The sequence below is a fragment of the Globicephala melas genome, chromosome 15 (assembly GCF_963455315.2).
Source record: "Globicephala melas chromosome 15, mGloMel1.2, whole genome shotgun sequence".
In the NCBI taxonomy this organism is placed as follows: Eukaryota; Metazoa; Chordata; class Mammalia; order Artiodactyla; family Delphinidae; genus Globicephala; species Globicephala melas.
Genome location: NC_083328.1, coordinates 31,972,537 through 32,000,227, shown reverse-complemented (window position 1 = coordinate 32,000,227; position 27,691 = coordinate 31,972,537). Strand labels below are relative to the sequence as shown.

Here is a 27,691-nt window from a genome sequence, read left to right as displayed (position 1 = left end):
TTGTCTCCACCGTTGACATTTAAGAATTTGTTCTTTGGTCTCCCTCTCCCTTACTATTATTACTAATAATGCCACAGAGAACATTCTTTTATGTAAGCCTTTGTTTACATTCTTGAGTGCTTCCTTGGACTAAATTCTAAAAAGTGTTATTTTGGGGTCAAAGATATGAGCAGCTTTATACCTCTTGAATAGATTTCATGCAGTTGCTGGTTAAACCAGTTGTGCCGTGTACATCCCATAATGGTAGTCTGTTAGGACGCCATCTCATCTCGTCATTGCCCGTGTTATTTGATACAGGCACACCTCATAGGTATTATTAGTTCAGTTCCGGGCCACCACAATAAAGCAAACATCACAGTAAAGCAAGTTGCACAATTTTTTTGGTTTCCCAGTGTATATAAAAGTTGTATTTATGCTATACTGTAGTCTATTAAATGCACAGTAGCATTATATATAAAAACAATGTGTCAATACATACCTTAATTAAAAATATTTCATTGCTAAAAGTTGCTAACCATCATCTGAAACTCTAGCGAGTCATAATCTTTCTTGAAATAGTAACATCAAAAATCACTGATCACCATAACAAATATAATAACAATGAAAAATATATCACGAGAATTACCAAAATGTGACACGGAGACAGGAAGTGAGCAAATGCCGCTGGGAAAAATGGTGCCTATAGACTTGCTCAGCACAGGGTGGCCACAAACCTTCACTTTGTAAAAGAGACACTCTCTGCGAAGCACAATAAAACAAGGTCTGCCTGTATTATTTTATACTTGTATCAACTTGAGAGGCAAATATTCTTACCTCCTTGTTTAAAACTCCCCCTTTTTAACTTGGCTGTTTAGTAATGCAAATAGCAAACATGTGTGATGCCCTCATGCATAACAGCCATCCTAGGAGGTAGGTACTTTTAACCTCACTTTACAAATTGAGGAACTAATGCTACCTGGTAAAAAGTGGAGCTATTACTGGAATCTGGCCCAGCCATTATATCCCCTGAGTCTGTAAGCTCCAGCTCTATTCTGCCTCCAGGGAGGAGCAGGCAAGATGAAAGGACCCTCTCAGCTGGATGTGAGTCAGGAAAGCAATCTGATTAAAGCAATTCACACGAATATGTGAGTGACCAACAGAAGCATCTCTCCGACTTTGGATTAAAAAAAACCCAAAAAACAACAACAAAAAAACTCTACTGACTATTCTAAATAAATCTTTCCCTTATAGAAGGAATTTTCAGAAATGTAATAGAAATGAAAACATCTGGGAATGATAAGGAAGATAGACGTGGCCAAAGTCACATCTACCTTCAATTCAGTGGTTGCTCAGTGCTGGCTCATCTCCAAGCAGCCCAAAGCCCACTTTTATTTTATTTCATATGTATAGTGCTTGGACTACTGAATTTGTTGTCATCACACAAAAATCTGGGTTCCACCTTCTCTTTAAAAACAGAAGCTCTGGGAACATTCACTACTGTTCATTTCAATAATTTATTGCGTCTGATTGATCCCAACGGGTGCTTGAGTTTGCATCTACCGTTAGCTTGCTGGCCTTCCTCCTCTCTCCCTGTCAACCACCCCACTTTCTCCCTTTCTGGACCAACTCTCTAAAACCTTCCTTTCAATACCATCGTTATTTTTTAACTAAAATTCCTTCCACATCTGGGAACCCCCTTCCTATCCTGTTAAGTAGAAGAGGCTTGAGGGTCACGGTGGGGCTATGTCCCAAGCCATTTGGAAGACATAGATGTTTGCAAGTCAGGGCCTGTGTCTTTATTAGCCCTGCTTAAACAGCGAGGTAATTTAAGCTTCCCTTATTTTGCTGCATTGCATCATAGTTCTAAAGAAGACCTGAAATAGAGAGTATCACATTGTGCACATTTTGAAGGATCATGCGTGGAGGCTAAATATAAGATTCAAGTCCATATTCTGAGCATGCTTTTCCCCTAAATGAGGATGGGGAGCACTTGAACATTCTGCCCCATGATCTCCTTTCTTATCCGCACGCACTGCGTAACGTTTGATTTTCATCCTTTGTGTTTGTGAGAACATTTGCAAGCATCTTCTCAGCTTCAAAGACACAGGCTTGACTTGGAACCACTGGAACTGTGCTATTTGGACTTGGAACCACTGGAACTGTGCTGTTTGGTGGGAAGAGCCAACATGAACACCCGCCCCCCCATACATAGAGTGCCTTTCTTCCCCATTTAAAAATTACCCTTAAACGCAGGCCGGTGACATTTCAGTCACCCCCGTTCCACTGCTATAACGTTGGCCATTTTCTTATTGTTTTATTGCTGTTTTATTATTTACTAAATGTCGAATTAATTTGCTTTTATCTGAATGTATTTATGTCACCGCAGTAAATAGAAACCCAGTGTTATAAACTGAAGCGTCGCTATGCAAGTAACTTAATATTAAAAATAAATCTGTGACTACCAACTAAGACCATCTGATCTACCACCCAGGGCTCCCATGCCAGATGTTGGGAAACCCTGATTTAAAAAATAGTTTTCACAGGGGTGGGGGCAAAGCAGTCGTGTTTCTAGAGAGTCAAGTAGTTTCCCACAATTAACCATCTTCTAGGGTCTTATTCTGAATAACTAAGTAGTTTCATTCGGGAAAAATCTCAGAGCTACTCCTGGGAGCTCTTCTCACCCTGTCCCCTGTGCTTATAAACCTGCTGGATATCCCAGGGGTGCCCAGCCTTCCAGGAAACCTCCTCCTCTCTTGTAACACTCTTGCTGCTTTCTCGTCCTTGGAGTTACATACTCTTCTTGTAAATTAGAGACACTACTGGGCAGAAAGGGTGATGGGGGCTTGAGATCACAGCCTGTGCATCCCCTGTGTTTGGGGTTTGTAAGCTCCCCACACGCTTCCTGAAACCTCTCAGGAACATCCTCTTGCTTTATATTCCTCTCACGGAAGGTCTAGCTCTTGTTTTCCTCCTCCCTCCCTCCTTCCCTTCCTTCCTTCCTTTCTTCTTTCCTTCCTCTTTCTTTCTTCCTTCCTTCTTTCCTCCCTCCTTCCCTCCCTCCCTTCCTCTTTCTCTCTCTCTCTTTCTTTCTTTCCCTCCCTCTCCCTCCCTTCCTTCCTTCCTTCCTTCCTTGCCCTCCCCCTTCATCCTCACCAATGATCCCAGACTGTGGTGCTTATGGAAACACTACTCTTTGCTGCATCTTTGGGTTACCAGTTCCATACACCCCGACCAGACCTCAGGTTGGACTGAAGCTCTGGATGATGGCTTGGTGGGGTCTCATCTCTAAGCATTTCATTTTCATACATTAGGAACAATGGGTCCATTTGGGGTATTCTCAGATGCCTAAAGAGTCACTGAGATTTGGCCTTGATGGAAGGACAAGTGCCAGCTCTCCCTCATTGAATCCGGGTGACCTAGAGCGAGTTGCTTCACCTCTTTCTACCTTGGCTTTCTCAACTGAGAAACTGAAAAGGAGACACCTACGTTCCAGGATTTTTGTGAGGATGAGTGAGAAAGGGTAAGAGAAATAGCTTTGCAATTTGTGAGGCTTTGTTCTGATGAAAAGTGAGCATTCTTTCTAAATATAGGATGTTGGTAGTCTTACCAAAACCCTCCATCCCTGGGAGCACAATTCAGAAGGCTTTTGCCACGCCCATCTCATTGCCTTGTTCATAAAACTGTTTATTTTTCCAGTGTCACATTTGTTACTCTCTCTCTTTCTTTGCTACTGCGTCATTTCATTATTTGCCATACACAAATATGTTATGTAATTCTCTCAATAAGTCGTCGATTGTTTCTGTTTTTCTGTAGTATTACTTAAGTCCATCATACTTTTTATTAAATCTCCATGTTTCTGAACACTGGGTGAAGGATACCCCTTTCCACTAAATAAAACTCAGCACTTAAACACTTGAAATGACACAGAGCACTGGAAAACAACACAGTGTGAAATTTTCCCACTGGCTTTATGAAATCCAGGAAACGAATTGAGATCTTTGCTTATACCACCTTTGTCTATCCAAGAGATTTATGTAGCCTTTCAGATAGAAATAACAACATTAATAAATAATATAAAATTAGCTAAGGCTGAGTGAGGAATTACTATGTTCCAGGTAAATACTATTATAAACCCTAGTTATATTAAGTCCTTTAATCTTTACAGCGACCTCATAAAGGAGGTATGATTTTTTTGTCCCCATTTTATAGTTGAGGAAACTGAAATTTAGAAAGCTTAACTGCCTTACTCAGGGACACACATAAGGAAGTAATCCAACTGCAAAGTGTACAACACACACACACACACACACACACACACTGCTCTGTTCACTTAAGAAACTCATTTTCTTCCTAAGCTCAGAGGATGCATACATATGTTGAATGCCTGAGAGTTAGGGACCTCTCTGTTCTGAACTTGTTACTGACACTAACATGAAGTGAATCACAGCTTCTCTCCGGGACCGAGTTTCCTGATGGTCCAGATTTGGAGGGTTGGATGAGATCATAGGCTTCTAATCTATTTCAGGAAGCTCAAGAATCTGAGTAAGTGGTCCAGAAGGAGTGATGAGGGTAGGGAAAGCAACGCTGAGCCGGTAGAACTCTGGACTTCCATTAACCAGTGCACTTATGCTTATATCTGGGGTGGATGGTTGGATGGATGAATGGATGGAAAGAAAGGAAGGAAGGAAAGGATGGAGGGAAGAAGGGAGGGAGAGAGGGAAGGAAGGAAGGAGGGAGGGGAGAAAACAGACACACAACTGAAATTATACAACCCATTATTAACCTGTTCCAAAATAGCATTGCACCATGGTTATTTCCCGTGTATGCCGTTCATCGTTCCTTGAAAACTTGATTTCAAGTGGCTGTATGGTATTCAAATATCAAACAATTTATCCTTTACTTAACCCTTCCCCTATTTTAGACATGTACATTGCTTCTGGTTCTTTACCATTCATTTATTCGTCATATTTTTATTGGGAACTATTATTTGCAGGCATTAACATAAACAAGTATAGCACAGATGTTCTTATACGTAAGTTTTTGACATACATACATTTGCTTCCATAATTACATGAAAATTGTTATTTTGGGTTTCGTTTTTAATTTTTGGCTTTCTTTAGTTAGGGAGAACATGATCCGGAAAGCCTGCTGAATTTGGACAAAATGTTGAGATGAAATCTGTATAAATGTTGAGCTTAGCTGACACGGGGAACACAATCGGAGTCCTGGACACACTGTCTTCCAAGATGGTAGTTATAAAATTAATAGGCATTGTCTTGATTGTGTATGCCACCAGCATCCAAATCTACTTTTCTATCTCCAGCCTCCAGGGTACCATCTCGAAGCTGTACCTTTCCATGTCGCCTAGTTTAGAGCTGGGTGAGCCCTCAGAGAATAGCGTCTCACTGGTCCTGGAGCCAAGGATCCGAGCAGCATCTCCCAAGGATTGCTGTAAGGCTTGGCTTTGCTGACTCTCCTTGTAAATAATCTGGGGGAAAAAACCCACAATTGTGTCATGGTATATACGCTGAATATAGCTGCGATTATAAGCTGCTTAAATTTCATGCATAAACGCATGATACAGACCCTCTCTGGTTGAAAAGGCAATATAAAGAGAAACCAAAACATAATTCCTTGCCCATAAATGGAAACCGGACAACTCAGCTTTGTGGACTCGAAGGGACCATGCAAGGTGGCAATTTTGAAATACCCCTTGGAGGCACAGTGCCAAGTCTGAAGTGTGGCTGCAGAGCGATACAGTATCGAGAAACCAAGCTATTTCTGGTTTTGGTCTTTGTATCATGAAATGGTGACACTTTTCCCCACCCCGCTATGTTCCTCTTCTCCCCGATGACTCTATATATTTAAGTGATGGTCAGTCTGTTTGGAGACAGTTGGCTCAGTTTTTCCTACCAAAGGTTTGATTGTGTCTTAGGACAGATGTTTAGAAAATACAAGACTAGACCCCAAAGAGCTTAGCATCTGTGAGGGCAAAGAGAGACTCCGCGGATAGAAAATACCATTAGCTTTCCTTCCCTTCTCTATATCCTGGCTTTTTCATCTCCTTCCTTGATAGAGAGCAAAGGGTAGGGAAATCTAAGTAGGGGGCTTCTCTCCTTGGCTGATTTCTTTCGTGTTTTTTTTTTTTCTACTTCCTACGGGATCACTTAATTCATTTTATGCCTCTGGAAAAGACCAGAATTTCCTAATACCTCCAAATACCTGGGCAGGTTACCTCTCCTAACCTCAGTTCATCATTATTCTGCACTGAATGATGTAATGATTTGATCATGTTGAAGAGTAATTCACCTTTGTTCCCACCTACCTTAAGACTGATTACAAAGCCTCATAAAATACTCATTATGCTACCAAAAATGTTCTTAAGAATAGTCTGTAAGAGAGGATGTAATGCTACCGCTAGGAAGTGTGGGCTTCTGACTAATTATGTGTAAATTATCTGAGTGCAATCTCAGATGTTTAGTGATAAACAGTTTTATGCTTCCCAGCAAAGTATCTAGTTTGTGAGGCAATATAATCAAAAGCAGCTTGTGTGCAGTGAATTGTCGATTGTGTAACTTTGCATCCTTTTCAAGTTATTCTTATGGAAAGAAATGGGAATGTGTCTGCAGCCCTTTAAGGAAAGAAAATGTTGTATTCTGCAACTTTAAAAAAAAGAAAAAAAAAAAAGATAATTGATCACTTGACTATACTACAGTTCTGCTCTCAGAAGAAACATTAAAAAGTTGGATTTCTTAAGAAATGCAATTAACCAACTTTTATTTAATGATTTTTTTTCACAAGTTATTCATCCTGGAGGAATGGTGTCTGTTGGTTATGGATGGATTATTAAGAAGGAAAATATCATGTTATTCAACTGCAATGCATATATAGTTACTCAGAGAAAATTCCTTGTGGTTTGTTCTCTGATGCCCCCTCCTTTCAGAAGCCTTTCCTGAAAGCTCCCCCATCTCTGGGTGGGATGGTCAAACCTCCTCTGAGCCACCAGATGGATGCTGTTCTATGGACAAAGGCAAATTGAACACCAGATAGTTAAGAGGAGGCCATGATATTCAATGCAGCTAGTTTAGGGGTCATTGTAACCAACATAACCTGGATGGTCATGAAAATACAAGTGTTTAAATCTGGGAGGTCATTAGTTCTTAAGCTTCACACCAGGGTTCCTTACACACCGAAGAAGCTTGAGAGGGGTCTACCGGAGCAGGCACTGTCCAAAAATCATAGTCTTCATACTTCTTCAGGCAAAGAAGAGTCAAGATATTGAATTGATACGAGGACGCGGAGTCCATTATAGAGTACGTGGGAATACTAGTTCAGATGAAATTGGTATTAGTTTCATTAGATGAAATTGGTATCACCCCCTCTTAGAGATTTGAGAATCCTTTGCAGCTGTTCTCCTTCTAGAACCATTCCTGTTTTAAAAGAAGATGGCCCACTTGGGGGAAAAGGATATAAAATGCTAGGAGGAGAAGATGGTATAAAAGCACAAAGATTAAGACTGAGGTGAAGATTTCAGTGCCAAAGAAGCAAAAATTCTTTGCCAGTTCCTTATTGGTGGTCAACACAGATTAATGTTAGGCTTACCTGTCATGCAGCTCATCAGTAGGCAGCTAGAAAGATTGCTTAGTGTATCATAGACGTGTTTGGTTCTGCTAAGTTTCTAAAACCCTAAGGTATTTAAATTCCAGGCACATGGTTTTAAGTGGGAAATGGTTGATATGGTGAGACTTGGTATATTGGTTCAACAAATTACCCGGTTGCAAATGTGTGCCTTCCTCACACCTTTTGACTAAATATGGAAATACACCAGCTAAATAGACGGGCTCCAAATTAATACTTAAAGAGAGACTAAACCTGCCTGTGTCTCTAGACAGCTAAGCCTTAAATTTGCCCAAGATCATAATATCTGCCTAAAGACTCCTATATATGTTTGACATTTACAAACCATGGGGTGTTGGACATTTTGAAGGCAAACCATTTCAGTGATTGACTAAATATATTCCTTTGCGTCATGTAGATGTGTCCTGTATTAATTAGCATATCCTTTTAAGGAAGTTCATCCATACTTTTACAGCTCATTAAAAGTCGATCATGACTGTCTATTGAATATATCTGCATCGCGTTGACTTCTGTTTGTCTGCATTCCTATCCTACATTTTCTGTATTCAGTTTGTTCTCAAGTCCGCAGTTGACATCAGAAGATCTAAAGGAATTTTATGTTGATTTCCTTTTTAGGGAAAAACGTATTACAAACTGCCAACTCACGATATATTCACTTTGAACTTAAAATATCATTTGTTTAAAAAATGCAGTAAAACCTGAAATGTACACTAATATTCATTCCGAAGATTAAAGCTGCCAATGAATTATGCAGCTGGGTTAATAAGGCTGTCTTGCTCTCAGACTAAATTTATCTCATCGAAAGGGAATTATTCTCATCGGGGTTAGAGAATGAAAATAGTTAAAGTTTCATTGTTCAATTGCTTTCTTCTTGTTTTTTTTGTTTCTTTTCTTTAAAAAACATTTGGGGGCTTCCCTGGTGGCGCAGTGGTTGAGAGTCCGTCTGCTGATGCAGGGGACGCGGGTTTGTGCCCTGGTCAGGGAGGATCCCACATGCCGTGGGGCGGCTGGGCCCGTGAGCCATGGCCGCTGAGCCTGCGTGTCCGGAGACTGTGCTCCGCAATGGGAGAGACCACAATAGTGAGAGGCCCGCGTACCGCAAAAACAACAACAACAACAACAAAGAAAACATTTGGTTATAGTTGTCTTAGGAGCTGGATTTTAAAATGTAACTACTGATGCGGGATGATAAGAAGGCCTGTTTTCTCGGATTATAAAAGCGACATAAGTTTCTGGTGACTCTTTCTTTAAAATGTTTTTTTTTTTCCCCTTTCCTTTTCTTTCTTTATTTTTTTTAACATAGATCTTTGGACGTGGGGGCCCCGTGCTGAGCATCTAACCTCTCTAACTTACGGAGTAAGCCTCCACGTAATAGAAATAAATGCTGCATTTTCTCTGTATATAACATGTCACTTGGGCAAAGTGCTACAATGTCTCTTTGGTAAAGCTGAAATGTGGATTTCTCAAAAATGTCTTGTTTCCAGTTAATGATATTTTCTGCTTTTCACCAGGTGGTCTCTTTGGAGGTTTGTTCCTGAATTCATTTCTCTGTGCGAGCACCAAGCTTTCTATTATTCGTTTGTTCAGCAGACATTTGCTGAGTTCTTGTCACACTCAGACCTGAGTCAAGGGTTCAGGTTATAGTCACGCAAAACCCCAGCCCTGTCCCTGGGTGTTTGCCATCTTTGGGGTAAATGGGGCACTTAAGAAGCAGGTGAAGGAAGGCATGATGAATATATGTTATGATAAGGACAACAGTAGAGATGAAAATAAAGTACTATGGGAAGAGGGTAGAGGGGTGGAGGGTAGAGGGTCTGGCATGGAGGCAGGTTGAGAGAGTCAGGCTGACTTTGATCAGGTGCGTTGCCTTAGCTAACAGGCCAGGCAGGGTGTAAGATGCCAGCTCATCCTAATATCGCCTGACCTGAACCAGCTCTCCCCCAGAGTTGGCACAGAGTTCATCTTTCTTGAAGGTGAAACCACAGGAAGAAAGGCAACTTCCAGAAATGGCCAAACCTTCTGTCCCTGCCTCAAAGCCACCTCCCAGTGACTCATGGCAGCTGAAAAGAAAATTGATGGTTTCCACAGGGTAAGACCTTCGAGAAACCCAGGGGCTTAGTGAGAGCAGGTCCATGGCAGCAAATGGGCCATATTAGCAGACGTTGGGGTGATTTCTGGCCCTAGGGCTGGCCCTGTGTCAGCTGTTTGAGGGTATATGGTTCCCTCCACACTGGACTTGCATTCAGAGCAGGACTTAAATCCCAGCCCTGAGTTTGACTTCTTAGGCCACAGAACACAGAGTTTTGGTTTTCTTCAAAGACGAAGAAAAACAAAACACGTACTTTGGCTTTGTTTAGCTGTTCGTCCATTCCATCCATCCTTGCCATCCTTGTGAAGTGAGCAAAGTCATGGTTCAGAGAATTGAGGTCCCTTTTCCAGCCGGGCAAAACAAGTGACTACTTAGAGTCAAGTGTTCCACCTTGCAGAGTGGAGTCTTTCTGCTCCATCTATGGATCCTAAGAATAGGAAGAGTGGGTCTTCCCTGTCCCACCCTACCAGAAGCTGTATCCTAACTCCATTTTCCTTCATTACATCTCCTGAAAATAAGATTCTTATTCGCGTCACTGCCTCCTGGGGCTACCCAGAAATTTCTAGACGTGAGAAGGGCTCTTCCCTGGATTTAAGCTGTATCTGCTCACCCTGCACATTTGATCAAAGTCAGGTTTATCAAGGTATAATTTATATAGAATAAAACTTGCCCATTTTTTTTTGCATTTTTATTTATTATTTTTTAAAAATTTTTATTGGAGTATAGTTGACGTACAATGCTGTGTTAGTTTCAGGTGTACAGCAAAGTGAATCAGTTGTACGTATATCCACTCTTTTTTTGTTTTTTAGATTCTTCTCCCATATAGGCCATTACAGAGTATTGAATAGAATTCCCTGTGCTGTACAGCAGGTTCTTGTCAGTTATCTATTTTATAAAACTTGCCCTTTTTAGCATACAGTTCTGCAAGTTTCAACAAAGACATACAGTGATATAATCACCACCACCATCAGGATATCAAACATATCCATCACCCCAAAAAAGTTCTCTGGGGTCTGTCTGTAGCCAGTCCCCAGCCCCAGCCCTGGCAATCGTCAATCACTTTTCAGTCCTTCTAGTTTTGCATTTTCTAGAAAGCCATGTAAATGGAGTCCTACGTAGGTAGCCTTTGAGTCCGACTTCTTTCTCTGCATATAGTGAATCTGAGATTCATCCATGCAGTTTTGTCTACTGATAGTTCGTTCTTCTCTGTTATTTCTGAGTATCACCGTATTGTGGCTACAAATAGGTTTGTTATTCAACAGCTGAAGGATCTTTGGGTTCTTTCCAGTTTTTGCTGATTATGAAAGGGTTGCTGTAAACCTTTGTGTCTAGGTACTTCTACGAATGTACATTTTCAACTCTCTTGGGTAAATCCCTAGGGAGAGGTATTGCTGGGTTGAACAGCAAATGTGTGTTTAAAGAGTTTTGGGGGCGAGACAGGGAACTTGGTGCAGCGTTGATGTTGAGTGTAGGTCTGACACTTCCTAGGTGGGTGACCTCACATAGCTTGTCTGAGCCTCTTTTTCCTGAAACAGAAGAACGGGTAGAATCTAGGTTCTCATACGGGATTAGGAAGGTTACTCACCTGTGGCCCCTCATCCTGGGTTGCAGCCTCCCGACATCGGACTCCCTCTCTCCACGGTGTTCCTGTTTCTGCTCCCGAGCACGCACACCCTTTCTCCATCCCTGCCACACACTGTTTCCTTTCCTGGAACTCTTCACCACCCACCTTTCTCCTCACCAACTACACATCTCTCCGTTGCCCAATGAAATGCCACCTCTCCAAAAAAGTCTTTCCTCACCCTTAGTCTAAATCCAGGCCCCACCATGTATAGTTTCTTTCTAAAAATGTTAAACTCGGTTCTTTTCCTTTATAGCATTGACCGCAACTGGCCTTTATCACATTAACTGTGTAATTTATTTTTTGATGGAAAAGTTTATTGAGATCATTGTGGAGTCGCATACAGTTGTAAGAAATAATGCTGAGAGATTCCATGTACTTTTTATCCAGTTCTCCCTAATGGTAACATTTGACAAAATTATAATACAGTATCACAACCAAGATGTTGGCACTGATACGATCTGCTGATGTTATTTCAGGTTTCCCCAGTTTTACTTGCATTAATTGGTGTGTGTGTTTGTGGGGGGAGGTGTATTTCATTCCATGCAATTTTATCACACGTGTGGATTTGCGGGTTCATCACCACAATCAACTTCCAGAAAAATTCTGTCAGTACAGGATTCTTTCCCTTGTCCTTTTATAACCACATCTGCCCTCCCCACCTCCCCCAATTTCTAACACTTGACAAACACTAATTTGTTCTCCATTTTTAAAATTTAGTCATTTCAAAAATGGAATCATACACTTCATAACCTTTTGGGGTTGAATTCTTTTACCCAGCATAGTTCTTTGAAAATTCATCCAAGCTGTTGTGTACATCAACCCTTTGTTTCTTTTCATTGCTGAGTAGTATTCTGTGATGCGGACCACTGTTTGTTTAACCAGTCATCTGTTGAAGGACATCTGGATGAATTCCTATTTTTAGCTATTATAAATAAAACTTCATGTACAGGTTTTTGTGTGAATGTAAGTTTCCTTTCTCCAAGGTAAATGCTCAAGGATGAAATTGCTGGGACATTAGTTGTATAAGAAACTGCTTGAATTGATTTTTAAAATCTCTCTCTCCAGTAAAGTTCCATCAGAGTAAATAGACTGAGTTTTGTTTGTTTGTCTCTTTGCTTGTTTGTGTGTCTAATCACTGTGTACTGGGGACATCTCACAAAGTTTAGAACATAATTTACCAGTCTATAAATATTTATATATGAATTAAATAAGGAATGAATGAGTGAGTGCATGAATAAAATTTTTGGCATGGGGATTAAGTAAAATAATATATGTAAATCATTTTTTAGAATGCATAGCATGGAGAAACCTCTAATACTAAGTAAATTTTTGTCACCATCAGATGTGATTTTGGCTAAGCATAACATGATGTAACTTTCAAGTTCTTCCACCTTCATCACACAAACATCATGTGGCTTTATAGGATTCCAAAGGTCTGAGCTCTGGCTCTACTTCCTTCTCTTAAGAAAAGTATGTCTCATGAATGTGCTGAAAACAGCAGGGTGGGGATTTGGGCTTCATACCTTAAATAAGATCCTGCTTCCATAGGTCAGGGTGAAGCTACATGGCTCCTTTCTCTGTTGAAAATGAGCAAAGGCAATAAATGATAGAAGCCTTTGGAGTGTGAGGCTGTTGGTGCTGAACTGGTTAACCTTATCCCAGGATCCTTGTGGTCTTAGTATGTGAAATAAATATTGTTGCAGTGGATGGAGATGGCACAGTCCTTAATAGAGAGAGAAAATTAGTAATTCTCATTTGCCTGGGGAAAGCGCAGGTCTTCCTAACGTCTTGATCTATGTACAAAGAGCTCGTAAAGACAAGCAGTCCTCATAATAAAAATAGAAATGAGGTTTTCCCGACAAAAATGCCACCAGAATGATGAGCTGTCACAGAAGACCTGGAGAGATGAGAAAGAAACTTCCTTGGTGACTATAATTAGGCTTACATGGAGAGCGGCGATGCTCGGGAATTGTGCACCAGTGCTCTTTGCCTCTTTCTAGAATCACTTTTCAACTATCTCCAAAGGGCTGGGAGAGTGAGAATGTCCAAGTTCATTCCTGGTAGATCACATCCCCATCCTTCCTCAAGCCTTGGTGAGATTCTGACCTGGCCTGTGATGGGGGAGGAGGTGTTTTCACTCTGTGACTTGGGCCACTTAAATAAAAGAAACAGAAGGAGAAGAAGGGGAAACCTCCCTTTTCCTTATTACGAAAGTACCCCATGGTTATGAGAGAAAACTTGGTTAATACAGATTAGCAATAAAAAAGTAATAAAAGTCACCAGTAGTCTCAACACATTTTAGATGTATTTATTTAGCTATATAGATTTTGATCTAGAAGGCGATACCCTTGGAAATGGAGAGTGTAAACTGTAGACATAGATTGCATTTACATACATGGGATCATACCATATAAATATGGACATATATCTTATTCCACCCCTTCCCCCTCATTTCATATGCATTTTTCTGCTTTTCAAACTATTGTTCCCTAGTTATATTTCTAAGTCCGGGGGATATAGTCCCAATGGAATGGGCAGTAAATTAGTTGTTTGTATGGTTGTTTGTTTGACCAAAAATCAAAATAGAATCCCAAGGATGTTTGCTGGCTGAGATCCATTTTGCTCAAGCTGTGTGGAAGGAAAGGAGAAGCACAGGCACCTAGACCTCCTTCAGGCATTGGGTCAAAGCTTGAGCTTTTCCTACCCTGATCCAGGGTTTCCATGGCAACAGGGAGACCCTGTGGTGGTTTATGATACTCATGGGGACCTGGAGGAGGCAGCATCTGTCTGAACCACAGTTTAGGATTTTATAATCCCATTTACTTCACGGGGAAAGACCCACCTTATAGCAACTGTTCAACTTTCAGACATTCCGCTTTAAAATCCATTTTTAGGAATGAATTATGCAATAAAGTGGAAGATCAGAGCCAAGGAAATCACACCAACCTGAGTTAGGGCCTGAGTGTGTGCATTTAAAGGCTATTTATCTTCTCCCACCCTGTTTCCTCACCTTTAAAATGGGAAGGGTCAGACCGCCTTCCTGACTGGATTTTGGAGAAAACGAAGTGTGATAACAAGTGTAAAATACTTGGCATACCACCCAGCAGACAGTAAAGGCTCAATACTTCTTAGCTTTGCTATTTTTTTATGATGTTTCTTGGAATTGTGTGGCTCTTGACAGGACAATGGCTATGCGGGGAAAAAAAAATATTGGAATGGCTTGGTTGGTGAGAGGCGGGGGTGGAGAAAGGGAGGGTGGAAGCCTGCTGAGAACCTGAGCGGTATTAGAGGAAGTATCAGCACCCTGGAGTTTGGTGTTTCACTAAAGAGGTCATAAAATATTAACATCCTCCAGAGTTACCCAGAAGAACAGTGGTGTCAGCTCCTGCTTGCTGTACAAGAGAGGCTCCTTAGAGATGTCTATGGCCCAGTTATGAGGAGGGACAGCAGGAGAAGTCAAGGTGGTGACAGGGATGCCAGTTTGCTTCCTTAGCTGGAAACACTAGAGTTAAGAGAGAAGGGCAGGGTAGTGAACTAGCAAAGAGTTCTTCTGGAAAAGAGGAAAAGAATGACCCTCTTTCTTTCTGAACAGAGAGGATGGGGCTGTCTTTCCAACAGAGGCTAGTTGCATTGTCTTAACCCTGTGTTCACAGTTAATAACCAGATCACCATCACCAACACCATCACCACTGTCATCATCATCATCAGCAACATCATCACCAGCTCTGCTACCACTGCCATCACCATAGGCAACATCATCACCACCATCACCAACACTGCGGTCATCATCACCATCACCAATGCCATCACCACTGCCATCATCATCATCATCACCACCATCACCAACACTGCCATCATCAGCAGCAGCAGCATCATCACCACCAACACCAGTACCACCACCACCATCATCACCATCATCACCATCATCATCACCATGAAGCTATGACACTAATACGCATAGTGCATTTATGGGTTGCACTAAGCAATTTACACATATAATCCCATGTTATCCAAATTCTGAAAAAAGATACTCTGTCTCCATTTATAAATGAGAACCCTATGACCCAGAAGGTATAAATAACTTGCCAAAAGTCACCCAGGTGACAAAAGAGATCCAAGATTCAGGACCAGGTAATCTGCCTCCTCTGTTCTTATGATCCACTTCACTGTCAAGAAGGCAGTATAAGGATAGAGTAAACTCTATGGCCTCAGGACATGCCCTTTTAATTCTTTTTTTTCCTTTTCTGTAGGAGGGTAAGCCTATAATCAGAGCCTCACACTGGAGTGTGAGTGTCACACAGGAAACCGGAGGTTCTCAAATATATATATATATATATATATACACACACATTTACACCAGTAGAAACCCTTTTACAAATAAATTCTACATGAAATGCCAATTGTAAAAGAGATGAAAGGGGCAGAGTGGAGATGAATTTTATAAATTCAAATGTGAAACATTTATTATAAAGCCTATCAGTGAGAAAATGAGGCTTTTGATGAGCACCAATATTTGAAGAGGGGAGTATGGATAAGTAATATTGTTTTCAATTAGCCTCATAATCCAATTCACTTCAGTATTTTAGTTTGTTGCAGAATATTGAGAAAATGCTGATTCACATGCTGACACAGAGTTGCAAAAGGTAATTTTTTTTAAACCAAATGGCCCCCAAATATCATGTTAATTTAGAATGTAAATTCCATCTCCTGCTTTGTTGATCATTGTATCTCCAGCACCATGCTTGGCACAGAGAATACATTCAAGATATACCTGATGAGTGAATGAATGAATGAATCAATCAATCAATCAATTAGTGAGTATCTAATGGATTTCAGAGGCGTAGAAGTGGAGGAGGACTTGTCATCTCCAAGTTTTCTCACTGATTCTACCAATAGTTAACAAGCCTCTGCTACAATAGGTCAGGTGCTGTTCTAAGTTGATGGGGATGAAGCATTAAGAGGGAAAATAAAGTTCTCATGGAATAGGTGCATGCCAATGTGCAAAGGATGGGAAGGCAGGAGATAGGCAGTAAACCGACAAGGAACTCACTTCAACACTGGCTGTCCCATTTAAGGATCCTTATGTAAGCATCCCATGTAAGGATGCTTACATAACCCGCCTGGGTTTCGGCATCCTTGTGGGTAACAGTGCTATCAGTACATACCCAGCACTGCCCTTGTGAAGAATAAAGTGAAACGCACATAGGTGCTTTCCTCCTCATCTCCATCTCTACATTGCGGAACAAACAAAGATGCGTGTCTCATTCTGGGCTTATTTATTTAATTACACATTGGGTATTCTGGGATTTGTACACTCATATCATTAAAGCAGTTTCAGCCAGAGAACATATATTTGGAGAGGTATTAATATGCACTGGGCATACACAATTACAAGACTAGATACGAGGTGACCAGAATCTGGAGAAGGGGGAGGTACATTAAAGAAAGTGCCAGTTATGTTGCAAGATAGGAGGTTCAGGAGCACGTTAAAGCATTTGCTATCAGACCCTCAACAGTGGGAGGGGTCGGTGATGTCTTTTGAGCAGAAGGTGGGCATGCCTGTTTTTTATATTTAAAATTTCCCTGTGGAATCAGTGTAGAGTGTGAATTGGGAAGAACTGAGGCTGACCAAAGGAACCAATTAGGAAAACCGCTTTTTTTATTATTTTGTTTGTTTTTGTTTTAGTCTAGGTTAAGGAGAATAATAGGATGCACTGGGACAGCGGCAATGGAAAATTGAGAGACTTCGTAGTCGGGAGATGGGAGAGCTAAGAATGATATAATGTGGGACTCGATTGACTAGTCAGAGAAGCAAAGGGAGGTGTGAAGGGCAGATGTTAGGGTTTCGAGGTTATGTAAATGGAAGGGAGATGCTTCTGTTAACAAAAAGCAAGTCTACAGAGGAAGAGCAGGATGTGCAGACATTTTGTTTGGGGGGATGTTGAAACAGCAAGGATAGGACCTTCATACTGAGACATGCAGGGAGCGGTTTGAGGTGCATGATCATTCCTCATGCAGTGGTTTCCAACCACTGCTGCAAAACCTTCACCCATGTGCAAAGAGTATCGTAGTAAACAGGTCATTCAGGGTGATGGCAATTGGGATACAAGAGTTAAGAGACCTAACAAAGCACAAAATGATGAGGCCAAGGGAGACCTTATGTTTATGGAGCATGTAAGAATTCTTCCACAGACCTATCTAAGAAGGTCCAGCCAGGGAAACATGTAGTTTTTCTCTTACATGCCACTGTGCCTGAAAGAGTGTCAAATTATTCCATCAGAAACCAGGTAAAGGTGATGCTCTTCTTTTAACAGTGGGCATAGTAAATCATCCTCTGGAGAGTACTGTTTTGGTTTAGAAAAATGGCTTGATGCAAACTTGGGTGAGACGGTGATCCCCTCAGGGGCACGTGGTCAACTGATGTCAACATTTCAAGGAGAAGGAAACTTGGGACAAAGGAGTGGGGATAAGACTTTGCTCTTGGGCTCTCAGTGGGAAGGGAAAGAGGTAATACAAACATGGCTGAGAGAGTCTGAAATCGAGAGAGTCTGAAATCAAGAGAGTCTAATCGTAGTTGATGGTGGTAGAATAGGCAAATGTCATTTGCAAGGATGTGATACATGCAGATCCTTCTCGAATCATGTTTCTAAGATGAATATCATTTCTCCTCTCCTCTTTCTTCCTTATGCATGTACAGTTTTCATGTCTACTAAACTCAGACGTGCCTTTTGCGAGTGGATGTATTGTGGAATATGACAAGGGGCTGAGCTTCACTGTGGGTTCTTGGGATGGAGCTCAGAGACAGGGAATATAAAAACCTGAGCTCACAGGTCAGATGAGGCTGTAAGAGTGTGAGTTTCCCATAAGGCAGAATTGCAATTTGGGGACCAAGACTTGGAATTTCAGAGCCTGTGTATCTGTCGAGGGGAGATCTTGAGAACCAGGAAGGTCTTCCACCCTGTATCCAGTCCATATGCAACGTGACCTTCTAATTTTTGCAGACTAACCTAGTTTTGCTTTGAATCCTTACATCCCTCCTAGGTCACCACCAAAAATCACCAGCCTTTGAAGGTGTGCCAGTGTTGCCGGGGACCAAGGATCCCTGTGGCAGCTCTTGCCCGCATGCCAGGATAGGACCTTGGGCCAGTTAAGGTCAAAAGGGATTATTCCAGGACTTGAGATGTTAGAGGCAAAGTCATTTCTAGTCGGAGAGGCTTGAGGGTGACTCCTGTTACATAAAGATAAATATTTCTGAGCATTTGTGGGGTCAAAGAACTCTGCAGCCAAGTTTATTACAGAGGAAAAATAGAATCTTCTGCAGGCTTCGTTTGCCTTCAGATTTGCTCGAAGTTCCATCCAGAAAGCCGCAACACAGAGAGTGGGTGGGCGTGTGGAGGCTTCCCAAAGTAGACCTCTCCACCCACTTGTTCATTAGGAGAAACCACCACTTAGCTGTTTTTGTCTCTACCGCCTACTGTCCCTTGTCCCACGCTCTCACATTCTGTCCTGTGCATTGGAAACAGACTCCCACCCTCTCAAGTGTCAAACTTTGCACTCTCCCTCAGCATCACCTCCTGGAACCAATCGTTTTAGGAAAGCTCCTGTGAGCACTTAAGGTATTTGCTTGCTCTGGGTCTTTCTCAGTTGGGGGCTCTGTCTGGTGTGTCTTGGGTCTCTCCTGACCCAATGTCAGTTGGCTGCTCCGATAGAACACTGTCTCTACAACTTGTCACTTTTGCCTGGGGTAGCGCTAGGGAGGTATTGGCAAATGAGGATGGACGCAGGGCTGTTTCCTTGGAAGAGATTCAGGTAGCCTGTGGGTGGTGTGCGACTTACTCCTCCTGTAAGTAAGTAGGGACTAGAAAGCTAGGAAATTCTCATGTTATAAAATTAGGTAGCTGGTGTTAGGGATAGATTCCTGGAAGAGGAAATCTTGCAGCTGGATAGACAAAGAATAATGCTTCAGAGAAGTGCTTGCTAGGTTTAGATATTGCAAACAATGATGAATAAGATGATGATGATGATGATGATGATAATGATGATGGTAATGATGATTTGTAAGCAGCGTTTCTACTGCTACTGGTATAGCATGGTGATGGAAAGAATACTTCCTGCTTTTTTAATTCAACAGAGCTTATTGAAAACACTGCTCCCATCCTTTATTAGCAGGACAGGGGGTATAGTTCTTGCAGCTTCAGTTTCTTCTTCTGTAAATTGGGGCTATAAAACCTACCTTACAGGGTTTTGTGAGGAGATAGATAAATAGATAGACAGATATCGATACATAGATATATCACACTGGCCAGAAGCAGTCTCTTTACACGTGTTAACCCTAGTCAGTCTCCAAAAAGCAGTAAAAGACCTGACATTTTGTGAGATCCAGCTGGTGAAGAATTTAGTTGACAAGGACTAATGTGAAAGGTTGTGTTCATTTGATTCATTAGCAGGTCAAATAAAATGTGTGTACTTAGATGACCAGGGCAGAAAGGTGATGTCTACAGATTTTCGTATTAATGCCATGTCATATGAAAAAATTCTCAAAAAAAAAATTGCATTTGGAGTTAGTTGTCCCATGAATGTATTGATTTCGTTTATCTTGTTTGTGTAATTTTTAGCAAAAAAAAAAGAGGAATCTCTCTTTCAGCAACTTGTCGGGGACTGAGCACAAAAGTAATTCATAATCACAGTCGCTAATATGTATTGAGTGGTCACTAGATAGCAGGCATCAATCTCAGGACTTACATGTATTGTGTTCATTTATCTTTTAACAACTTATTTGGGAAGGCAAAATTAGCATCATTCCCTCTTTGAATGAAACTGAGGTTTTTAAAGGATTATAACTCCATAGACATTTCATAACAGCCATAGAAGTATGAGGCAGAACCAGAACTTCACACCCAAGCAGTGAGACTCCAAAAGACGGTATACCCACTCTATAGTATACTGCGTGCCCTCGTGGGAGCCAGAAGGAGCTCCCAAGTCCTCCATCAGAGCCATCATTTCAGGTGGCCTTGAATGAGCAGACTGTAACCACAGTGTCATTGAGGAAAGTGTATCCAACAAATTCAATCCATCTGACCTTTATTAAGCCTCTCCTGCGTGAAAGGCGTGCTGCTCCATGGTGCAGGGGACTCAGAAATGAGAAGGGTGTTTGGTTGCTTGTGCTGCAAGGAGCTGGTGGGGGTGAAGAGGTTAGTTATTCCGACCTAATGAGTGTCACAGTTGATCATGTTCAAGCATCCCCACAATAGTTAACGTGTACTGTTGATTCTTGGGGTGCTAGTGCCTGGGCTAAGAAGCACTTTACATTCATTATCTCAGTGGTTCCCAAATGCAGATCCACGAATTCATCTGATTCCATAATGACATTTTCAACAGACTGCAGCTAAATGAGAAAATTAAGGGCAATTTAGTGAAAATTTTAATAGACCTAAATTTAATCAATTTGAAGGGCTGTCCTTTATTTTGAGATTATGTCCTTCTTACTTTTTGGTACAAAATGCCCTTTCCCTTATGAGATGATGATGAGAGCAGATGGTGTGTATGAGTTTGTATATGTGTGTGAGTTCATGTGTGTTTGTGTGTGTGTGTGTGTGTGTGTGTGAGAGAGAATATACTAACTTGGTCAAAAAAAAATTTAAGTCGTTAATTTCATGCAACCTGTCCATTGTTTTTAAACTTTTACTGTGATAAAAACTATTATGTGAATTAGGGAGAAAAAAAAATCTAAGAATCATTACAGTTCTGTGAGGGAGGTATTATTAGTCCCCTTTTACAGATAAAAGAAGTGAGCCTCAGAGTGGTTAATTTACACACCCTCATGGACAGATCCTGCAAGTGGCAAATCTTGGGTATAAACCCAGGTTGTGTGTTTCTGGGAGCTGGGATACTAACACCACCATGGGCATCAATCATGGTGTTTCTGCAGCAATGAGCTCCCTAGCCTTCCTCTGGCCAGGGAGGGGGCAGACCAGGAAGCCATTTTCAGAGTCCTGGGGCTCTTTGGCCTTCGTTTGGGTTGCAGGCTGAAATCCAGGACAGATTTTTGGGAGATTCTTTGGGAGATTCATGATGTTGGAGAGGCAGATGAAGAAGCTCTGATGACTGGTACACGGCAGACCAACACAGTGGGGAAAGCTTGTCCATTGCTGCAGGCTTGCCCTCTGTGGGACCATAGCTAGCAGCCAGTGAGGCGACTACAGTGGGAGGGGTGGGAATAAAGGGAGAGACGAGACGTATCTTCTGTGCCTCCTGAACCCCTTCCTCATTGGGCCTGCAGGGAAGAGGTGTTTAAGCAGGAACAGAAAACAAGAAACTCATTCTCTAAGTCATAAAGATCTCCCTGAACTATATGCTAGGCCTGGTACAAAGACAAACCACCCCACCTAGGAAGTGGGGGGATTGAGAATCAGACATTCCAGAGATTTCAAACCAATTCTGTCCCTTATTTTCTACGGAAACATTCTCAGGTTTCCTGCCTGTGGGTCTGTTTCTCAGCAGCCTTGGCACCAGAGGCAGTGCTGGGGCTGGGGCTTTGTTTTCATTTCTGCTCAGGGAAGCTGAAAACCTTGTCTCTAAGAAGTGAAGTTGTAAACAGAAATGAGGTTCTTAGTTTCTGGAATCCTGTACAGCTACCAAGGTATGTGTGCTTCCCGTTTTTGTTGTGGCTGTAAGTATCTAGAATATTCCAACTTGGTAGCGTGTTTAAGCAGGTTTTTATGGACTAGCCAGGAACATTTACCACCATTTAGAAAAGTACTCCTTAGGAACACATAACCCGAGTTCTTCATAGTGAGAACAAAGATAATAGCAGTAGTGGCAGTAATTGTAGCAGAAGAATATTTTTTAATTTTATTATAAAAGTCATGCACAAATCCATTCTTGTGACAATTCAAACACACATCTTTATAGAGTAAAAATTGAAAGTCCCCCCACCTCCCTTTTCTGCCTCATTACTCTAGATGTAAGCAAATTTACCACTTGAGTTGTATCTTTTCAGATCCTTTTCTATGCATTTCACACGTGTGTATGTATGTGTATTTGTATTCAGACATCCACACATGCCTGTGTGTAGGTCTGTATGTGCGTGTGCACACACACACGTGCATAAAGAGATTGTGAGGTTTTTGTTGTTCTCTGGTTAGCTTGGTTTGGTTTTCACATACAAAATTGATTATCTATGCCCTGCAACTTCTTAAAGATCGTTCATAGAGATCTTTCCAAGGAAAGACACCTAGAGGTACCTTGTTCTTTCTAACAGTTGCATGGTAGGTATGCCGTCATACTGTGTTGTACTATTTTTCTGTTGCTTCTGCTTATTTGCTTTTACAAGCAATGCTGGAAAAAAATTATCCCAGTACATGTATCTCTGTGCCCATCTCAGGTATTTCTTGCAGGATGGATATCTAGAATGTGAATAATGCGGTGGAAAGATAAGCATATTTAAAATGTTGAGAGTAAGTGCCAAACTGTTGTCTCCAGAACTGTACCAATTTTAACTCTCACCATCTGTGTTTGAGACTACCCATTTCTCCACAGAGACATAGATCCTAGGTAGTACTGGTAGGCATTTTATTTTTAATTAGTTGATTTTATTTCTTAATGGATGTCCATCTTGTGGACAAAGGATCGTAGTTAACTTTTTAAACAACCAGTATAATTTTGAAAAGAGCTTGGGTGGTAAGAGCTAGTTAAGAACTGAGCATCCTTGTACTGGTGTTTCTGTTCTTTTAAACTTGAATTCACTGATACCACACACCCAGGCTGGAAAGCTAGTGGAGTTTGAGGGTCCTTGACTCAGAAGTGGACTCTGATCTCCAGCCTCAATCCCGTGATTACTTGCAAAGCAATTGTCTCTAAATGGTTGAAATCCATTCTGCCTCAGACACAGCCCTTTACTCTGAAACAAGAACGCCGTGCTCATTATCTGAGCACTGCTGAATCCTCCACCTTCCAACTCCGTGTGCCATGGAGTGGGGGGACCTTTGCCAAAAGAACTGTCTGAGAAATAGGGCTTCTCCAGGGTATCCCGGAGGGACCATCAGGGACTGAGACCTCATTCCAGGGGCCAAGAAGCCAGCTTAATATAGAGAGCTAAAAAAATAAATAAAACTCAGAATCCATGGATTCCTTGAGCAGAAAGAGGTAGCTAGAGGTCATTTGCTCCAAATTCTGTTGTATTAATTCATTCATCTCTCCATCTACCTATCTACCCATCCATCCATCCACCCATCCACTAATGCAGTATTTTCTGAGTACCTACAATATGTCAGACACTGTATTAGACCCTGCACTTCAAATGGACAACACAGCAGATGGGAATCTTGCCCATTTTTAGTCATCGGTAGGAACAAACTTGCCCACCACCACTCTTGGTAGACTGAGCCATGAGAGCTCCAGAATTAATATATTAGGCAAATCTGGGGCTTGGCAATCGGAGTGGAAGGGGTGAGGATTCAAGGAGGCTTTTCGTTTTTTTTTAACCTTTTATCTTATATTGGAGTATAGTTGATTAACAATGTTGTGTTAGTTTCAGGTGTACAGCAAAGTGATTCCATTGTACATATACATGTATCTATTATTTTTCAAATTATTTTCCCATTTGTTACATAATTTTGAGCAGAGTTTCCTGTGCTATATGGTAGGTCCTTGTTGGTTATCCATTTTAAATATAGTAGTGTGTGCATGTCAAGCTGAAGACTGCATTTGCAGAGCAAGTGCACATTTATACAGTGTTTACTGCGACCTGCCCACCCCTCTTTATCTTTGGGGTCCCGGCTTCCCTGATCCTGTTCTATCTTTTATTTTTGCACAGCACTCATCAGCATCTATATTCTATACAATCGACTTATTTCTTATCTTTGTTCTTTGTCTAATGACAGCCCCACCAGAAAGTAAATGGTACGGTGTCAGGAATCTTCGCCTTCTCCCACTGAAACAGCCTTAGGGACCAGACCAGTGCCTGAGTGTAACCAACACTCACTAAGTATCATTCAAATGTTTGAACAAGTAGGTGACTCAATGTGCTTGTGATAGAGATCATAACTAACAAAGTTTCCTACAGAGACTTTCATTCTCACTTTCCTGAAGATTCAGAATATGTCATCGCCCGTATCAGAATTTGGAAGTGAGAATAAAATACTTCTCAGCCACTTCTGGACATCGTCATGGAGCTAACCCTGGAAGGGATAATTGCATTTAAGATCAAGGAGTCCTTCCTTCTGTCTAACTGGGGTTTTTCTTGCTCTGAGGCACAGCAACTCCCATAGAAGATCTTCCTTTAGCTAAATGCCTGCCTTTTTGACAGCCTTAGGAAGTTAGAATAAGGGATTATGGAAGAGAGAAAAGGAAGAAAAACAATTTCCTTGATTATTTTGAAGAGTTGGCAAATTTGAGTGAAGGGAAAAGTTACAAACACTGTTGTGTGGGTCACATTAAAACTGGAACAGTTGCCTTCTGCCCGAGGAAGTTTCATCTGAAGATGGCATTGTTCATTGCTGGTTTTCCGGCACTCTCTGCTTTCTACAGGGTACACATTCAATGAAGGGTTCTTATAGCGGAAAGGCAGGACGGTAGCCCTTGAATGTGCACGCAGTATATACGCTCAAGTGATACTGAGTGCCCAGGGACCCTTTGTAGGAAGAGAGAAGGGTATTTTCTTTCCCCCACGTCTCCCATTTATTGATGTAGAAGAATCGTTTGGGAACTAGTAGCATTGATGTGGCTCTTTCCCAGTCTCTGTTGAGATAGCATTCAAATTCAGCATCCCCAGACACTGCTTAAAAGGCTAGCAGAGGTTTTTTCACTGAGCCATAGTTGCAGCTAGGGCATTACTATTTGATTTGGGGTAATCTGACGCTGTGTTCCTGATTAACAGTCTGCTGATAATAGCCACTGCAAAACCTTTCCTGCCCCATCCTTTATGCCATGTTGATGGTCTGTGTACTTGTTTGTGTGTGTAATCACGTTTGCATGAATCGGTTTGCATGCACTTGTGCAGGGATGTTCTGGACTTGGTTGTCCAGAGAATGCAGCCTGGCCTCGAATCATTTTGAGATGCATTTGCACGGTCCAGATTCCACCATTTCCCTTTGCAGATTTCCAGTTTGCCTGACTGAGGAGACCTAAGTCTAAGGAGAAGCATGAGCCATTATTGTAAAGTGGGTCTGTGGGAATCCAATCACCACTGAGAGTTTTCAACTTTGGGGAGAAAACGGACCAGAAACCCAGTGCTGGCTCAGTACAGCCAAGAGCAGTTATTGGTTCCTTACATAATGTATTTGTTTTTCATTAAACCATTCAGATAAGGTCTTATTAAAGTGCCATGTATTATTTATCGTGTTTCTTATGAAAATGAGCTGAAGGGAAAATTCTGTTCTCTTCTTGGGGCATTTGCAGGCTTTTCCAATGCCAGTGAGGGGGGAAAAATGAAAGAAAGCAGGGTGAACCCCTGTCAGTACAGCAAATTGCTTGAGGCAACAGGAGAGGATGGGAAGGAGAGAGGAAGGATTGGAAGGGCAGAATCGTTGACTTTTATTCCGTATATGTTTTGTGGGCTGGTTTTCCCTTTGATTTTGTGAATTGCAAAATTAAAAAAAAATGAAATAAAAACAGGAAGACAGAAAAAAGAGAAAGAGTTTATTTGTAAATCAGACCTTGTCTGATGAATGTGAGACAACAGATAGCAGGGATTTTTCAAATAACCACTGACACTTCCCCACCCTCAGAAAAAGCAGTGTAAAATACCAGGCTCTTCTCCCCTAATCCTCCAGCCAACTTCTCCTCAGGGTTTAACATCCTACTGTGTCCCCTCTAAATTGTTGGGATGTGTGAGTCCCAGGGTGTTGGAGAAACTGGTTTTGCAAGGTGAAGAGTAGAAAGAAACAGCCTGGTTGGGACCTAGTGTTTGGCAGAGTGGAGACTTTTATATTATCGATGGTGTCTCAAGACAGAACAACAAAAAACGGAGCTGTGGCATAATTAATTTCCTTTTCTTCAGAAAGCATTTTGATTAGCCTGCAAAGGGAGTTGTGCCTTGTGAGCCGATGGCCTAGAAACTGTCATTTGGCTGAGTGTCCCCTCAAGCCTCACAGAAGTGTCACTGGGGATGCCCCCGGTGGCCAGTCCCCAGCTCTGTCCCAAATGCTCCTCCCCAAGGGTGCCCCTGTCACTCTGTCCTTCAGAGTGGTGCCCCCACCCCCCAGCCCTGCAAGGCTTCTTGCAGGGAACCCAACAATCAAAAAAGATGCTGTTCAGACAAGCCTCTTGCTCTGAAAAAGAAAATCCAATCACCGGGTCAAAATCTATATCACAAAATATGGCTACTATCCCTGATCACGGTTTTACTGCTGCCAAGAACGTGCTTTGCCTCCCCCCGCCCCCCCCACCCCCCGTAGGGACCAAGGACTCCTTAGAGTCTTAATATTTTCTTTTGATTTGCAGATCACATCCTATTTTATTGCATAAAGGCTAACGAAATCTACTGATGAATAATTATTACTTCATAAAATAAAGGGGAGGGGGGAGACCCCTTTGCAAGAGTGGAATGCTGATGTGGCCAAGGAGGGCTGGCCAGGCAGGAAAAAAATTAAATAAATAAACCCTTGTCATTTGCCCGCTGCAGCCCACGGAGTCATCTCTTTTCAGACCCAGATTTCCCCACCCTGTGCGTTTATCATGTGAGAAGAGCGGGGATTCTAGGCAGGGAGAAGCCCCCTTGAACTCGCGCAGGGCTGGCGTGTTGGTCCAATAGGCTTGACTTCCACGCCAGCCCCAGCCAGAGCGGTTTCTCCCGTTCAGGCTCGGGGCTGGGTGGTGCGCTCCCCGCCGCCTGCCCAGCCAGGGCGAGGTGCTGAGCGAAAGCTGCGCTCCGAACGCCTGGAGGTGCGTCGCCGCCTCTCCGCCCTGCCTCAGGCGCGGGCAGCCCCAGCTCCCCCTGCCCCCAGCCCCTAGCGTCGTCTCAGCACTCCTACGAGGGGGAATCCCACTTCCGTGTTTATTTGCCAGCCGAGTCGGGCAAACACACCGCCGCCACCCCGAATCTAAGACTCTGGGTCCCAGCTGGGCAATCGCGTGAATTGTCCAGCTCGCCTGGGTGCTGGCGATGTGAGGCGCTCTCTGGCTTCCTCACCCGCCCCGCGGAGATTTTTAGCAGACACAATTTGAATTTTGGTGAGTCGTTTGAAAAAAAAAAAAAAAGCAAAGGGGAGGGGGAAAAAAAAAAAAACCCTGCCCCTGGACCCATTTGACAAATGAGGCGGCAGCAGCAGTAGCAGCAGCGGAGTGAGCCTCAGTGTGAGTCTAAACCTCTCTCCTTTCTCCCCCTCCCTCTCTCTAGCCTTTAGCTTTATCCTCCCCGCCCC

General features: G+C 42.2%; 1 protein-coding gene across 17 annotated transcripts in view; it reads left to right on the top strand.

Annotated features, from left to right (window-relative positions):
- The window catches only part of RBFOX1 (RNA binding fox-1 homolog 1), a 2,181,496-nt gene that overhangs the window by 1,775,492 nt on the left and 378,313 nt on the right, over positions 1-27,691 (top strand). The window lies entirely within an intron of this gene.